Genomic DNA, 10,079 nt, shown 5'->3' on the forward strand with positions numbered 1-10,079 from the left:
TGTGTGACAACTCTAATCTTGGAGTCTCCACTTATCTCTCTCATTCAACCCACATATTTAATTTCTCATCAAATCATGTTGGTTCAACCTTCACAAGATCGCCAAAATCACCCTCCCTCCCACCCACCCTCACTCTCCATCCAAAACTGCTACCCTGTTAATCCAAGCATTCATTCTCTGCTGCCTCTATTATGTCTCCTTGCCAACTTCCCTGCTCCTGTCCATACTTGACTCTGTTGTCTGGATCATTTTTCTTCAGAAAAATATTCAGTCCATGTTTCCCCATTCCTCAGGAACGTCCAGTGTTTGCCTATTCACCTTTAAAAGACCTTCTACCTTACTTCAGTGCTTTCCTACTAAAATCTAAAACTACATGCTTAGCTCTTCTAATAATAGTGCTATTTAAGCGCTTACTATGTGCACACTCTTAATCCCCATTTTACAGATGAAGGAACTGAGGCACAGAGAAGTTAAGTGACTTGCCCACAGTCACACAGCTGACAAGTGGCAGAGCAGGGAAAAAGTATAATTTACTAATGCCAACCTATTCATTGTACCTCGATCTTATTAATCTTTTCCCTGACTGCTCACCTATCTCCTGCCTCGGGTCTGGAATGCCCTCTCTGTTCACACCTGACGGACAATCACTCTCCTTACTTTCAGAACTTTACTGAAGGCACCTCTTCTCCAAGAGGCCTTTATTTTGTCTTTTCCCCACTTCCTTCTGTATCACCTTTTCACTTTGATTTACACTCTTTATTCACCTCTCTTCTCCCTTCAGGCCCACAGATCTTATGTATATATCCATAATTTATTTATATTAATGTCTGTCTCCCCTCCCCCTCTGTAATGTAAGCTCATTGTGGGCAGGGAACGTGTCTACAACTCTGTTATATTCATTCAATAGTATTTATTGAGCACTTACTACGTGCAGAGCACTGTACTAAGCTCTTGGAATGTACAAGTCGGCAACAGATAGAGAAAATCGCTGCCCATTGACGAGCTGTACAGTGCACTCCACATAGTAAGCACTCAATGAATAATAATAATTCTGGTATTTGCTAAACGCTTACTATGTGCCTGACACTGTTGATCGATTACCACTATTGTGAGTAATGCTAAATGCACATAGTGATCAGAGGCAGATTATTGCTAATGACAGACTTCAATGTCCATTTGGTTAAAATTTTATTTTGCTCATTAGTCATCCCCAGGGTACTATTTGCAAATTGGGTGTCAAATGAAGGCCCTGCAGAATTTAGAATTTTTTTTTTTTTAATCCCTTTATCATACCTTGTTGCAACCCAGTAAAGCCAGTTAGGGATTGGGGGTGTTGGGGGGGTGGGGGTTGGTTTGTGACTCAGCTTTACCGATGGAACAAACCACAAAATTCAGTATTACAGTAAGAGAACATTAGCATGGACAAAACATTAATCTCAACATACCCTGTTTCTGTTAAGCCCTCGACCCATGTGTGATGAGGTCTCTGACCCCATTTAAACCCTCATCTCAGGAGCACTGAGAATTTCCTACCACAGGATGATGAGTCCCAAGCCTGTATTCAGTCTGAGTATAGGCTTAAGACCAACAAGAGCATCCCTAATTAAAAGGTCTCCTCCTGCCGGGGTTGTCTCTGTCACCCATTCGGGTAATAGCAAGCAGCAGGAAAAGGTGTTTCATCCAGTCTTTTATACTATACTAATTGACCATTTTGAGCTTCTTCCACCTAATTATTCTAATCTATCAATTACAGTTCCTTTGTGTTCCATTCTTAGACAGTAACTCCCCAGGGGCTGGTGTGTCAACATTAGGTCTTCGCATGGAGCCGATCTGTCTATCTGGTTGGGATCATAGCAAGTGATATTCCAAAGCACATTAAAGTTAAACGAGTTGTTAATGCAAGGTGCAAACTGCACTCTTCAGACCTCTACCTCAAACACCCTTCATTTATATATATTACCTGGCTTTCATGGGGGAAGTTTCATAAGGTTACAGTAACAGAAACACTGAAAGTCATTCACACACTGAAACCGATTCACCTAATCTCTCCTCACTTGATCCAAAGCCAGTGAGTTCCTCTCCCAGAGCTGCATGTCTCTGATGCTCTGTCAGTGGCAGAACCTGGCAGGAGGAAGAGAGAAGCTCGGTGCTAAAAGTTTAATAATGGAAATTAAAAACACTTGGTACCATACTGCAACTGAAAATTGGACCATGAGGTGGCCAGTGTATTTCCCAGTCCATATATTGTTATCAAATAGATAACTGTTATCAAATAGAGAAGCAGCGTGGCTTAGTAGAAAGAGCTTGGGTTTGGGAGTCAGAGGTCGTGGGTCTAATCCCTCCTCCGCCACTTGACAGCTGTATTACTTTGGGCAAGTTACTTAACTTCTCTGTGCCTCAGTTACCTCATCTGTAAAATGGGGATTAAAACTGTGAGCCCCATGTGGGACAACCTGATTACCCCTGTATCTACCCCAGTTCTTAGAAAAGTGCTTGGCACATAGTAAACGTTTAACAAATACCATCATCATCATTAATATCAAATCATAATTTCTTTGCCCTTGAAAGAAAAGAATATTGAATAAAGACAATGAAATGTGTTTGCATAACTTTTTCTTCACCAATGTGAATAAAATGGGTCTACTTCATATGTAATTTTCATGATATATAACAATAATAATAGTGGTATTTGTTAATCGCTTATTATATGCTAGGCACTATACTAAGTGCTGAGGTGGATACAGCAAATCTGGTGGACACAGTCCCTGCCCCATGTGGGGTTCACGGTCTTCATAGTTACTTTATGTATGAGGTAACTGAGGCTCAGAGAAGTGAAGTGACTTGCCCATAGTCACACAGCAGACAAGTGGCAGAGCAGGAATTCAAACCCATGACCTTCCGACTCCCAGGCCCATGCTCTATCCACTACTCCATGCTGTTTCTCTGCAAAGCCAGCTGCAATAAGTACTGGGGTAAAAATAAATTAATTAGGTTGGACTAAGTCCATGTCCTACATGGACTCACAGTCTTAATCCCCATTTTACAGATGAAGTAACTAAGGCACAGAGAAATTAAGTGACTTGTCTAAGGTAACACAGCAAATAAATTGCAGAATTGGGAATAGAAGCCAGGTCCTTCCAACATCCAGGCCCATGCTCTAGCCACTAAAGTACACACTACTTCTCTATCAATGTATTAACTTGAATCAAATGCAGACATTTATCTGAAGTAAATAATCAGAGTTTCTTCAAATGGAGTGTCTTTTTGCTTAACTGGGGTATTTTATTATAAACATGGAATTATGAAATAAAGTTTTTATTAATATCAAATTGCTTCACATTCTCAGAAAGTACATCTCTAAAGGTTACAGAAATAAAACTTCTATTAAAATCATTCTAGTGATGTGACTGCTCACCATTTCCTTTTTTTATAATTAGTCCAATTAGTGCAACCATTAGTTTTTATTTTACTACTTTAGTTTTACAAGTATTAGAGAAGCAGTGTGGCTTAGTGGAAAGAGCATGGGCTTGGGAGTCAGTGGTCATGGGTTCTAATCCCAGCTCTGCCACTTGTCCCTGTGTGGCTTTGGGCAAGTCACTTAACTTTTCTGTGCCTCAGTTACCTCATCTGTAAAATGGGGATTAAGACTGTGAGCCCCATGGGGGACAACCTGATTACCTTTTATCTACCCCAGTGCTTAGAACAGTGCTTGGCACATAGTAAGTACTTGAAAATAATAATGGTATTTGTTATTTGTCAAGTTAGAAAGCTATTTTTGTCTTTACCCATACTTTTGCTTTTATCTAGTGGCATTTTTTATGTGCCATATCTACATTTCAAATCACTCCAACTTACATAGTACTGTTTTGTCACATTAAAATGATATATATTTTTTACATATAAAACCTCTCTGATTAAAAATTAAGTCCCTTTCAATTACTATCATAGATTGTAGTAAATGTTACATGAAGGAAAATGTAATTAAAATTGTCATGAACACTTACTCAAGTGTCTGTAGTGAAGCAAATATAATGAGATAGTAAAATAGTTATTAAATCAAGTTTTTGAATGGTCTTATGAGTTCATGTTTCTCATGCACTACTGAATTAGAAAAATGGGCCTGCCCTTTGGTTAGTATGGTAAGTTCAATTTCTGTAATTTAGGGCTCCAGACTGGTTGAACCCTTCAGCTTGTTTGTCTATGGGGACTAGGAGATGAGAAAAGAAAGCCGGTAATCACTGGCAGAATGACAGACGACAGCTGTATAGCCACTGGTCATGACCAGAGGGGGGAAAAGGGAGACAAGGCAGAGACATTTTGACACTGTGACTAAATCCACAGAACTAAATGATGGTGATAACTAGGAATGGGGAGGAAAGAAAAGATTTTTAAAGCAAAGTTCTCCACACAGTGGACCCTCAGTAAATGCTGTTTCCCGACCAACTGACTGGCATAATATCCTTAAGTTGAACTAATTTAAGTGTTTAATATATTTGGGTATGTACCTAGCAGAAGTATAAAATCTTAATAGGAAACATACACCTTGATCAGAATTCCTCTTTTCGGGCCAGTTCAAACAAACTTACATCTGAGATCTTTTGACATACTTGGAGAAAAAAAAAATTGTTCAAAAACTTATACTTGTTCTCTGGAAATAAAAAGTTATGACTATTAAAAACAATGGCTTCCAGACATTTTAATTTTGGATTATTAAAGAAAATTCAGGGCAGTGGAAATTTGAATTGACAGTTACTATTTTGTTCAGAAATATACTTTAGTGAGCCCATTAAATGAAAAATTGAATTGTAATATAATGAAGATACTTAGATGACTTGTACAGGGTGCCACTTGGCTTCTGCTTATAAAAGATAAAAATAATATATGTAAGTTAGATGAAGCAGAAATCAAAGGCATTTAAGTGAAACTGGTAAAAGTAGCAAATTTGATTTCATTATTGTAACTAGAAAACTTTTCAAAAGGTACCAAGAGCCGCTTTCATTCATTTACTTAATCATATTAACTGAGCGCTTACTGTGAGCAGCACTTTACTAAACACTTGGGAGAGTGCAGTACCACAATAAACATTTACATTTCCTGCCCACAACAAGCTTTCAGTCTGGGGGTGAGTGGGGGCCTGGGGGTGAGTGGGGTTAGGGGGTGGGGGGAGAAAAAGAGACAGACATCAATATAAAAATAATTAAATTACAGATAGGTACACGCACTGTGGAGTCGGGGGTAGGGAGGGGGTAAAAGGAGCAAGTCAGGGAGGCGCAGAAGGGAATGAGAGTTCAGGAAAAGTACGGCTTAGTCTGGAAGGCCTCTAGGAGGAGTTGTGCCTTCAATAAGGCTTTGAAGGTGGGGAGAGTAATTGTCTGGCAGATTTGAAGAGGGAGAGTGTTCCAGGCTAGAGGCAGGACATAAGCCATGGTTTGGTGGCAAGACAGGCAAAATTTAGGCACAGTGAGACAGTTAGCCCTAGAGGAGTGAAGTATGCTGGCTGGGTTGTAGAAGAAGAACAGTGAGATGAGGTAGGAGGGAACAAGGTGACAGTGTGCTTTAAAGCCAATTGTTAGGAGTTTGTTTGATGTGGAGGTGGATGGGCAAAATTACTGGAGCTTTTTGAAGTGAGAGGTGACATGTTCTGAATGTTTTGGTAGAAAAATGATCTGGACAGTAGAGTGAAGTACAGACTGGAGTTGGGAGAGACAGAGGCTGGTAGGTCAGAAAGAAGGCTGATTTGGTAATAGGTAATAGGATGAGTGATCGTACTACCGGGTAGCAGTTTGAATGGAGAGGAAATGGAGAATTTTAGCTCATGTTGTGAAGGTAAGACCAACAGGATTTAGTGATAGATTGCCTTTAACATTGTTGACCATCCCCTCCTCCTCCACACCTTATCTCATCTTGGCTTAATGGACTCCTTCCTCTCCTGGTTCTCCTCTTATCTCTCTGGCCGGTCATTCTCGGTCTCCTTCGCAGGCGCCTCCTCCCCCTCCCATCCTTTAACTGTTGGAGTTCCTCAGGGGTCAGTTCTTAGCCCTCTTCTGTTCTCCATTTACACTCACTCCCTTGATGAACTCATTCGCTCTCACGGCTTTGACTACCATCTCTACGCAGATGACACGCAGATCTACATCTCTGCCCCTGTCTTTTTCCCTTCCCTTCAGGCTCGCATCTCCTCCTGCCTCCAGGACGTTTCCACCTGGATGTCTGCCCACTACCTAAAACTTAACATGAGCAAGACTGAGCTCCTCATCTTCCCTCCCAAGCCGGGTCCTCTCCCAGACTTCCCTATCACCGTGGATGGTATGACCATCCTTCCCGTCTCTCAGGTCCTCAACCTCGGTGTCATCTTTGACTCGTCTCTCTCGTTCACCCCACGCATCCTATCTGTTACGAAGACCTGCCGGTCTCACCTTTACAATATCGCCAAGATCCGCCCTTTCCTCTCCACCCAAACGGCTACCTTACTGCTACAGGGTCTCATTATATGCCGGCTAGACTACTGTGTCAGCCTTCTCTCTGATCTCCCTTCCTCCTCTCTCGTCCCGCTCTAGTCTATTCTTCATCCCGCTGCCCATCTCATCTTCCTGCAAAAACGTTCTGGGCATGTCACTCCCCTTCTTAAACACCTCCAGTGGTGGCCTATCAACCTCCGCTCAAAACAAAAACTCCTCACTCTAGGCTTCAAGGCTCTCCATCACCTTGCCCCTTCATATCTCTCCTCCGTTCTGTCTTTCTACCGCCCACCCCGCACGCCCGCTCCTCTGCTGCCCACCTTCTCACCATCCCTCGGTCTCGCCTATCCCGCCGTCGACCCCTGGACCACGTCCTCCCGCAGTCCTGGAATGCCCTCCCTCCTCACCTCCGTCAATCTAATTCTCTTCCCCTCTTCAAATCCCTACTTAAAGCTCACCTCCTCCAAGAGGCCTTCCCAGACTGAGCTCCTCCCTTTTTCCCTCTGTCCCTCTACCCCCCCTTCACCTCTCTGCAGCTAAACCCTTTTCTCCCCCCTTTCCCTGTCCTCCTCCCCCTCTCCCATCCCACCCCCTCAGCACTGTACTTGTCCGCTCAACTGTATATATCTTCATCACCCTATTTATTTTGTTTAATGAGATGTACATCACCCTGATTCTATTTATTTGCCATTGTTTTTATGCGATGTTCTTCTCCTTGACTCTATTTATTGCCATTGTTCTTGTCTGCCTGTCTCCCCTGATTAGACTGTAAGCCCGTCAAAGGGCAGGGACTGTGTCTATCTGTTGCCGATTTGTACATTCCAAGCACTTAGTACAGTGCTCTTCACATAGTAAGTGCTCAATAAATACTATTGAATGAATGAATGAATAGATTGACTATGTGGCTTGAATGAGAAAGAGGAGTCAAGGATAACACCAACATTATGGGCTTGTGAGACAGGAAGGAAGGGGGTGACACCTACAGTGATGGGAAAGTCATGGTGAGGACTGCATTTGGGTGGGAAGATAAGGAGCTCTGATTTGGACATGTTAAGTTTGAGGTGATGCGAGGCCAACCAAGTAGAAGTGTCATGAAGGCAGCAGGAAATGCGAGATTTGAGTGGGAGAGAGATCAGGGCTGCAGATGTAGTTTTGGGTAGAGATGGTCTAGAGATGCTAGAGATAGTAGTCAAAGCCATGGAAGTGAATGGACTGGGTGTAGATGAAGAATAGAAGGAGATCCAGAACTTAGCCTTGAGGGATCCCCACAGTTAAGGGGTGGGAGGCAGAGGGAGAGCCCACAGTGAAGAGAATGAATGGCCAGAGAGATAGGAGAACCAGGAGAGGACAGACTCAGTGAGTCAAGAATGAATAACATTTCCAGGAGAAGGGAGTGATCCGTAGTGTAGGAGGCAGCTTAGAGGTCAAGGAGGATTAGGATAGAGTAGAGGCCATTAGATAGATTGAATTTATTTTATTTTATAACTCATGAGAACTTGGAAACTATTGAAAAAGTATTCACTGGATTCAAAAATAAAATGTAAGCCTCATTTGGAGACATTCTATCAACATTTACATGATTAAATCTCAGAGAAGATCATTTATTTTGTAATTTAGCTTCAGATCACTCAAATATGCCTTTATTAAAGTTTATGGAACACAGTCCTTTGAAAATGCATTAGTTAATACTAGTTATGACTGATTAGTCTAATAGTAATAGTATTTATTAAGCACTTACTATGTTCAGAAAACCGTACTAAGCACTTAAAGGAAGCCATACTTTTCATATTGTTTCCAAATAGTTACCTGATATTACTATACTTGCACCTCATACTATTCATTATTTAATTTCATAATAAATTTTTGGCTTCCCTTGGGTGGATCAACCAAAAATGTAAAATCATACCTATTTCCCATTTGGAAACGGCGTGGCCTTGTAGATAATCCATTACCAAGTCCTGCCAGTCCCACCTTCACAATATTGCTAAAATATTTCCTTTCCTCTCCACCCCAGCTACTACCACATTAATATAATCACTCATCCTACCCCGCTTAGATTACTGCAACAGACTTCTTGATGACCTCACAACCTCTTGCCTCTCCCCACCACAGTCCATATTTCACCCTGCTGCCTGGATTATCTTTATACAGAACTTTCAGGATATGTCACCCCCCTCCTTAAAATATCCCCAGTGGTTGCCTAACCACCTCCGTATCAAACAAATATTCCTCACCATTGGCTTCAAAGTACTCCATCACCATGCCCCCTCCCACTTCACCTCGCTTCTCTCCATCTACAACCCAGCCCATACACCTTGCTCATCAAGTGCTAACCTTCGCACTGTGCCTTGATCTTGTCGGTGTCTCCGTCAATCCCTGGCCTATAACCTGCCTCTTGCCTGGAATACCCTCCCTCTTCAAATCCACCAAATAATTACTCTCCCCACCCTTCAAAGCCTTACTGAAGGCACATCTCCTCGAAGAGGCCTTTCCAAACTAAACCCCAATTTTCCTCATCTCCCACTCCCTTCTGTGTCATCCTGACTTGCTCTCTTTGCTCTCCCCTCCACCTTCACAGCCCCACAGCACTTATGTATATTTCTGTAATTTTATTAATTTGTATTGTTGTCTGTTTATTTGTTTGGATGTTTGTCTCTTCCCCGCCACTACCCCCAAAACTGTGATCTCGTTGTTTGTAGGGGTTGTCGCTATTTATTTTTGTATTGTACTTTCCCATGTGCTTAGTAAGCACGGACTTGGGAGTCAGAGGACCTGAGTTCTACAACTGACTCTTCCACTGGCCTGCTGTGTGAACTTGGCCAAGTAACCTACCTTCTCTGTCCCAGTTTCCTCAACTGTAAAATGGAGATTCAGTACCTGTTCTCTTAGGCTGTGATTGGACTGGACTGTACTGGGCCTGATTAATTTTTATCAGAACTTAGAACTGTGATTGACACAGATTAAGGCTTAATGAATACCATAAAAAATGTCCTGAAATCATCCACATTTTCAGTAAAGGTAGTCTGGCATCTCTGAGTATAACTGAATTTGGTGACTTAGGTTGAAGGGGAAGGGTGGTTGTAGGGAGGACAGGTTTGGTCTCCTGGTGACAGTGTTGATTTTGATTTTACTGCTTACTTTGTTATTGTTCCCATCTTGTCTTGCCTGAGAGACAGTTCCATATGGATGTCCCACTAATAATAATTTGTTAATAATTAATAATTTGTTAAGCATTTACAATGTGCAGAGCACTGTTCTAAGCACTGGGATAGATACAGGGTGATCAGGTTGTCCCATGTGAGGCTCACAGTCACAGTGCTAGGCTCACTGGCACCTCAAGCTAATTATGTTGAAAACTAACAACGCTCAACTTCCCTCCTCAGTTCTCTTCCCCACATAAATTTCCCATCACATGACAATGCTACCATTATCTCTTTTTGTGAAATGTTGACAGACTCTTGGCAGGCTTTCAATGCTCACATCCAGTCTTTTGCTAAATCTTGTTTCCTCCTGAATGTTTTGTGAATATATCCTTTTCTTGACATTCACACAACTGCCATCTTTGTCTAGTGAATATCATGTCTGATCTTGACCACTCTATCAGCCTCCTCATTTGTCCAC

Source organism: Ornithorhynchus anatinus, chromosome 2 (assembly GCF_004115215.2).
Source record: "Ornithorhynchus anatinus isolate Pmale09 chromosome 2, mOrnAna1.pri.v4, whole genome shotgun sequence".
Lineage (NCBI taxonomy): Eukaryota > Metazoa > Chordata > Mammalia > Monotremata > Ornithorhynchidae > Ornithorhynchus > Ornithorhynchus anatinus.